This window comes from Phocoena sinus, chromosome 6 (assembly GCF_008692025.1).
Source record: "Phocoena sinus isolate mPhoSin1 chromosome 6, mPhoSin1.pri, whole genome shotgun sequence".
Classification (NCBI taxonomy): Eukaryota; Metazoa; Chordata; class Mammalia; order Artiodactyla; family Phocoenidae; genus Phocoena; species Phocoena sinus.
Genome location: NC_045768.1, coordinates 105868403 through 105875939, shown reverse-complemented (window position 1 = coordinate 105875939; position 7537 = coordinate 105868403). Strand labels below are relative to the sequence as shown.

At 35.9% G+C, this 7537-nt stretch overlaps 1 pseudogene; it reads left to right on the top strand.

Moving 5' to 3' along the window:
* The first annotated feature begins 464 nt into the window (after positions 1–464).
* LOC116756041 lies at positions 465–1091 on the top strand (annotated as a pseudogene).
* The last annotated feature ends 6446 nt before the right edge of the window (positions 1092–7537 follow it).

Here is a 7537-nt window from a genome sequence, read left to right as displayed (position 1 = left end):
ATTGGGAAATGGATACTTTAATGTATTCATTTTTTCCCCTATTATGTGCCTAGTGGCGGTGTATGTTGAGGATATAATAATGAACAGAGATGGGACTCATCTATATCAACAAGGTAAGTGTGAAAGAGCTATAATACAGAATGGTGTGTTTATATATTTCTATATTCCAGATTAGTGTGGATCCTGTTATTATGAATGAGAAAATTAGTAATTAGAAGAACATAAAATATGACACCTAATTTAAAAACAGCAACTTAGGGGCGGGGACCGATGGGGCCTGGCGGACGGGCTGCAACGGGGCTGGACTCACCTGGACGTGGGTGTGCTGGGCTGCGAGGGGGTGAAGGGGGAGTTGCGACCCGCCCGGGATGGGCCAGCCCTAGTCTGGCAGGGCCGAGCCAGAGGCGAGGGCAGCACGGGGGCCAGGCCTGCCGGGCGGGCAGCCCTGGGACTGAGTTGCTTTAGGTCGTGACCAGCCTTTGAAAAAGGAGAAACCCAAATGGAAAAGCGATTATCCCATGACAGACAGACAACTGCTCAGCAAGAGAGACGAATTTTGGGATACTGCATCAGCTTTTGAAGGCTGTAAAGAGATTTGGGATGCCTTGAAGGCTGCAGCACATGCTTTTGAAAGCAACGATCATGACCTGGCACAGGCAATCACTGATGGTGCGAACATAACGTTACCACATGGTGCGCTTACAGAGGGCTATGATGAACTGGGGAATAGGCATCAGCTTCCGGTCTATTGTGTGGCACCACCAATCAACATGATGGAGGTAAAGAGCAACATAGAGACTCCGGATATTCCTGAGCCAGCACCCAATTCTGGGTATGAATCTCAGCTCCGTCTGCGCCATTCCACGAGCAAGGACTCAACCCTGTGGTCCACGGCACAGACACACGGTACCACATGAAGAGGCGGCTACATGCAAGCAGAAGGAGTAGTACCGGGCAGTCAGCGCTAGTTCTTTTCTGGCAGATCTCTCACTGACAAAATGAAGCTGGAAGACATGAAGATCGTAAAGGTCTATGTTGTACAGGTTATAATGAGCCAAGCTTTGCAAAACCCAACAGCAGTTGAGAACTGAACTGGTCCTGCTGGCTGTCCCCAGATCCCTCCTGCTCCTTTTTACCGTTATCATTCCCTACTCTATGGTGTGAAATTTACTTTCACTGCTCTGAATTCCATACGAATGGATTTAGGAGGAATTACCAGTGAAAAATTCCATCTGTGATGGAGACCAACAAAAATAATTAATAAAACGTAAAGAGCCAGCCGTTGAGACTCATGTAATTACAGTTTCTAATTTGAGAGGCAGTGAAGAAATAGATAACCATTTATTTTAAAATACCCAACAACTATGTAATGGCTGTAAATGATTTGGACTGTAAATAGAACACTGCATTCATGAAGAACCAAGCACCTGTAAATACAGAATTCTTAAAAAATACATCAAATTTCTGGAAATCATCAATAACACTTATAAAACTTGAGCTTTTTAAAATGGAAACTGAAAGGAGCAGTACTTGAGGTTCACTTCTTTTCTGGTCTTAATTCCTTGCTCAATTAATATTTAGCCATAAAGGAGTAGAGACCAGCAAATTGTGTTTCAGTATTGCTTTCCCTATCCCCATATGTTGAGCTCCTTATTTACATTCACACTAAATTTTGGTGCCTTCCAGCACGTTGGTGGCAGGCACCTTTCTGGAACACTGGGCAATAATTGAGTCAGTGCATTCAGATCTCTGACTTTCAACTGATACTTGGTTGAAAAGTCTATTTTCCTCCTGCTGCATAGGTTATTTTGAAATGTCTATATAATGAAGCTGTTTCATATCCAGGCTTAGAAGGTCACTACTATGTAATACCTTCACTGATCTACCTACTCTGTGTAGAACTTTTCAGAGCTAACTGTACCCTCAAATGCATGGATACTAGGCCAGGAATGCACAGAATCAAGTACGGCTGTTCCCACTGTAGGATAATAAAGTAATTATCTCTTCTCCCCCAGTTTGCAGGAAGGAAAACCCATTCTATCTGTGCCTGGGAGAATTGTGGCTACCTTCAATCTTTTAGAAAAAATTTCAACTTATAATTTGCTAGTGTGAAATATTTACTGACATCATTTAAACATCGGCAGTGAGACCAAATGATGATATGTTGCTTTAAACTTTAGTGCTTTCCATAGTTCACTGTTACCTACAGTTGTGATGGATGAGAATTTTCCTCTCTCATCTTTCCTAGCAAAGAGGCAAATTAAGAAGCATCTGCAGATTTTATCAGAGGACTGAAAAGTTTGGTGAGATAACCTGATTCTTCTGTACTAGGACTGGAATAAAGCTGCCAAGGATTATTTTTAATTTGGAGCCTTTTCAAAGCTGGTTCCATAAGTGAGAAGGGGGCTACCACATGACCTCTGAACCCCTGAGAATCCATGAGATGGAAAAGTAGAGGCAAGAAGGCATTTACGTTGTTCTCAAATGAGAAATAATCAAACCTCCACACCTACTTTGGATGTGAAGCACCATTATTAATTTTGATGGCAACATGAAACTGCTATTTAGTTTAAATGTAATGTTTAAAATAGTATTACATTTCGTATAGCCTGATTACACATATCTATAATTGTAACGTATCATGTTTCTGAGAGCTTTAACTACTTCTCTTTTTTATGCAATCATTTTAAAGACTGTGGCTACATTTAATTTAGGTTTACTGACAATTGAATCTAAATTCAAGAGGCAACAGCAGCATTAATTCCAAAGGAGTATTTTTATACATGGAGCTCCGGAGGTATGCGAGGGTATTTCAATATAACGCCCTGTCATCAAAATGTTTCCTTATTGTGTGCCACACTGAACAGCAACATCTCTCAAAGGTGTCAACTGGAGGAAAAAAAGTGTTCAAATCTATTTTTCTTAAGTAAATTTGGTGATATAATAAAAAAAATAAAAATAGCAGTGTAATATGTTAAATAGAGTCTAGAAGATGAGGTAGAAAACTATACTCAGTCAGGTACTAATGACAAAATACAGAACAAATCATTTAATTTTATTACAAATTTCCAATTTATAACCAAAATATACAACCACTACATTTAAAATCAGTTTATACACTCACAGTTAAAGTGCTAAGTAAAAACATTTACAAAAACTGACATCAGTCTACTGTAAACAAAATAAATCTACCAGAGCAGAGTGCAAAGCACATCCAGCTAATGTCAAAGTACATTTCATGCTCTAATCAAGCGCACTTGTCCTATACAGAGCTCAACAGTAACTTCTCCACTCATTTGGAAATGAATGAACGATTTTGAATACATAAAAAAGAAACATGAAGAACTAATGCCACAAAATATAAGTCTTTATTAGCATAAAGTTTCTAACTAGATGTCTATACGATAAAGCAAGATTAAAATTTTAGAATCAATTTTAGAATCACCTCATCAACTTAATTCAGATTAGAGTTTGAAAACTAAATTGCTAAGTGCCACCTGTTTAAGAATACTAGTTTTTGAAAATAATGAAAAAAAAATATCCTTTCTACCTTTATATCTCTTGAAAAAAGAGAAGATGGTGGTCATTGTTGATAATGGTAAAATGAGGCAAGACTTTTTTTTAAAACAAGAATGGACAGTGCCCATCTGTAAATTTAATAGCAAGGAGCAGAGCTGGAACGCAGGCCTACCTGAAGGTAGGGCAGACAGAGCCTGAAACACAGCCTTAGAAGAGCGTGGGTGAAGGATATCTAGGATGTTCCAGACACAGCCTTCGAACTGAAAAACATGAGATCAGTAAGGCCCCGACTTCATATGACGCATAAAAAAGAAATGACTAGCTCCTTTCTTCAAGGTCACTGAACATATACAGCACTTTCAGTCATCACATGGGTTCAGGGCAAGAGGAGCAGATTCCCAAGTCAGGTCATTTAAATGATATCTCTTGTCTCAAAATAGTTCCACCAACACTAAATTATTTCCACTTTTAAAGCTTAATATTCTACTAACAGAGAGTAATTTGTGCTAACAACAATGTATTTGTTTGTTTTTAAGAGAGGTGAAAGGGCTATAGTCACTAACACTTTATTACAAACCAAGCCCCCTAGATTAATACTGGAGTGCACTAGGTCAGCTCTTGTTGGCTATCTGTTACCCTTATTATTCACAAAAATATTATTTATATGAGGAGATGTAGTATGACTTTGGAACAAAATTGGGGATTTCCTGTGTAGGAGCTTCTTAATTTTACATGCTTTTTTATACTCATATATTTTAATTCTTACAACCTGAAACATATGCATAAAGAAAATCTTTAAACGGCACTTTAAGGCAAATTTGTTGACTACATAACATAATAGTATTCATTATTTTAGAACGCCTATCAAGAAGACACAATTCTGTAGCTGGCAAAATTTGAGTCCATATTAGATATTGGGTGGGGAGGGGAGTTATTTTGCCTCTAAATGATATTTAGATGTATGACAATGTTTCAATAATGAAAGCTTAAAAACTACACACAGATTTAACGAAAGGCGTACGTAACTTATGTATTCCCGAAAGATATTTGCTTCAATTACTGAAGTCATTTTGATTAAACATCTTTGAAAACTGGGCAATTTAAAAGCAAAACAAAGCAGAATTTTCTTGATAGACCTACGGTTATCTGTAGTTTGAGTCTCTTTCATAAAGCTTGGTAGGTTGATGAAAAGAGTTGAAATGGGAAGTCATTACATCTGTTCTAAAGGATCTTTGTTTGGTTGTTTCTTGAATATATATTATGAAATTGTTAACATTTGATCAACAAAACCAGCAACTTCACATAGCTCAGAATATTATTATCCAACTATGACCACATGATATGAATCTCCTTGGGCTGATTCTCAGAAAGAACAGTCCATCTATGGAAGAGTTTTCTGCTGAGATGACTGTGATAACCTAACATATACAATACTGTACAACATCAAGAAAATAAGACAAAACAAAAAAAAGTCTCAAAAAAAAAAAGCTCACATTAAATAAATGTGAGCTTCAGGTATCGTATATTACAGAAAGCGAAATAACTATTAACTATAATAAATTGTAGACATATATACTTACATAAATAATATCCCCAATTCACTAACAGATTAAGATATAGCAAAGTTGGTATTTTCCTAATTTAAAAAGTTTAAATTAGAAGAGACAGTTTCCATAGCTCTTTCAAATAAAAATAAGACAATAGCTTTTGAGTGTCAAATGAACTTTTCTTTTTGGGACTGGGAGTAAGGGACTGTGGTGTTGCTGTCTTTATCATGCCAAAGTAAATTTCTAAACTGCATCACTCCTTCACATATGCAATACATTTAAACTGCAATGAAAAAATAAAACTCTCGAAAACAGAATTTGGCATTTCTGAAAATAAAAGCATAAAAGTTGTTTGAAGTTGGTATTAAAGATCTGTGAAATGGGATAATTTTAGAGAAACTAACTTTTTAAAAAGATGAATGATAAAGAACTCAGATTTACTATGATAATTCACAAGCTAAGGTAAAAATAGCACCTGATGACAAGAGTTTCCAGACTAATATTTTCAAATTAGAGTCCTTTTCATGATTAAAAAAATAATTTCAAGTTCACATATAAAGAAAACATAATATTTTCAAGTACACAAACACCTCAGCTCAGTGTAAAGAACTACTGTGCTGATCTTGTCTCAGAAATATAGAATTATTTCATATTAAATCTTTCTGCCAACAAGAGTAGTTCAAAGAAAAATTATCTGAGGCAGGACTAAGGAAGGGAGACAGGGAAGACATAAACTTCCTTTTCAAAACTGGGGGAGGGGATAAGTAGGTAGAGAAATAGAAAAATAGTGGATGGATAAATATAAATTAAATCACCCTAGGATTATCTGTTTTATCTTATAGAATATCCCATTATCAAAACCCAGAAAATACTCAATGAAATGTTTAGACCTCAGACTCAAGCTTAACAAATGTAATATCAAAACATGAAGAGACAGAGAACTGAAAATAAAGTGGTTGTTTTTAACAGGCATTTAAAATAACATTGTAATACAGGCATGTCTGGATGAGAGAAGCTGGGCATCTAATTTAATTTCTGGAAGTCAGGAGAGTTGTCTGATCCAGTGAAAGACAAGGAATCAAGTACAGCCAAAGAAATCACACCAGAAACCAGTACACCTTCCTATATCAACTTTCCGTTATTCTTCTCTACCCATCAGACACCAAACCCAATACCTAGACTGTAAATCTATAGACCAAGGGTTCAAGAGATTGATATGAGCTAATGAAGACAATCAGAAGAAAGACAATGATCTTTAAAAGTAACAGGAACCTCCTTGGCCTGGTTCTCAGAGAACGTAATTAAATCTACAAGAGAACTCTGCTGAGAGATGGAACTAATGGAATCTTCACATTTTACTAAAGAAGGAGGCTTTAGAGAAACATCTTCTGCAGAGCCAGAAAAAAATAACACACCACATTTATCTCTAACAATATTTTAAAGCAGGACATTCACTTGCCCATGGCAATCTTGTAACTATATTTATGCAATGAATCTAAGAATACAGCTTAAGAATTATTGAACAGAAAAATTTCAATCCATTCCTCTTAAATTCCTTTTATATTTTATAATCATTTTAATGTCAGTAAAACCTAATAGCTTTTAAAATTAGCTATATGGGCCAGTGCTATCACTGCTTTGTTTACTAATTTTACCGTGAATACATTTTGTTAAAAGTTTAGCCTAAATAGCTACATTCATATTTAAGAGAACAAAGACCACAGAATTTTACATGTTACTTTTTTCTGTACATCAATTTTAGGGTGCTTATGCTGGTTCTTTAGGAGATTTTTCCCTTGGGAGAAAAAAAGGTCATGTCAATTATTTGTAACCTTTCTTTTACTTTTATTATCTGTGATGTAATTTTCCTCCTGTAAAATTACTTAAAATCAGGAATTTCCTGGCGGTCCAGCGGTTAGGACTTGGTGCTTTCACTGCCATGGCCCAGGTTCAATCCCTGATCAAGGAACTAAGATCCCACAAGCCGTGCAGTGTGGCCAAAAAACATAAAATAAAATAAAATAACTTAAAATCATGAATGGGAAACAAAATTAGCAACGTATCTGAATCCTATTAATTTGAGTATAACTTGCATTAACAGTACAGGCTGATCTAGTAAATATAGTTCATGGGAAGAATAACAAGAATAAAAGTAAGCCTAGATAATGATTATAAAATAGTCAAGGGATAACCAAATCAGAAACAGGTGGAATTTGAGACACTTCTGATCTAATCCCCTTGTTCCTTTCATTTACAGATGAGAAAACTGAGGTCCCAAGAGGCAAAATTCCAAAGTTACACAGCTCATTGAAAACAGAGGCAACACTAGAGATCAGGTCTTCTGACACAAAGTTTTGTGGTATTTAAAAATAACATAATGCATTTTTACTAAGTATTAAAAAAAATCTGCCAATTTAGAAAAAAGAAATGATTAAGCTCTAAAGTTTTTTCTTTTATGTCAGTAAGCATGT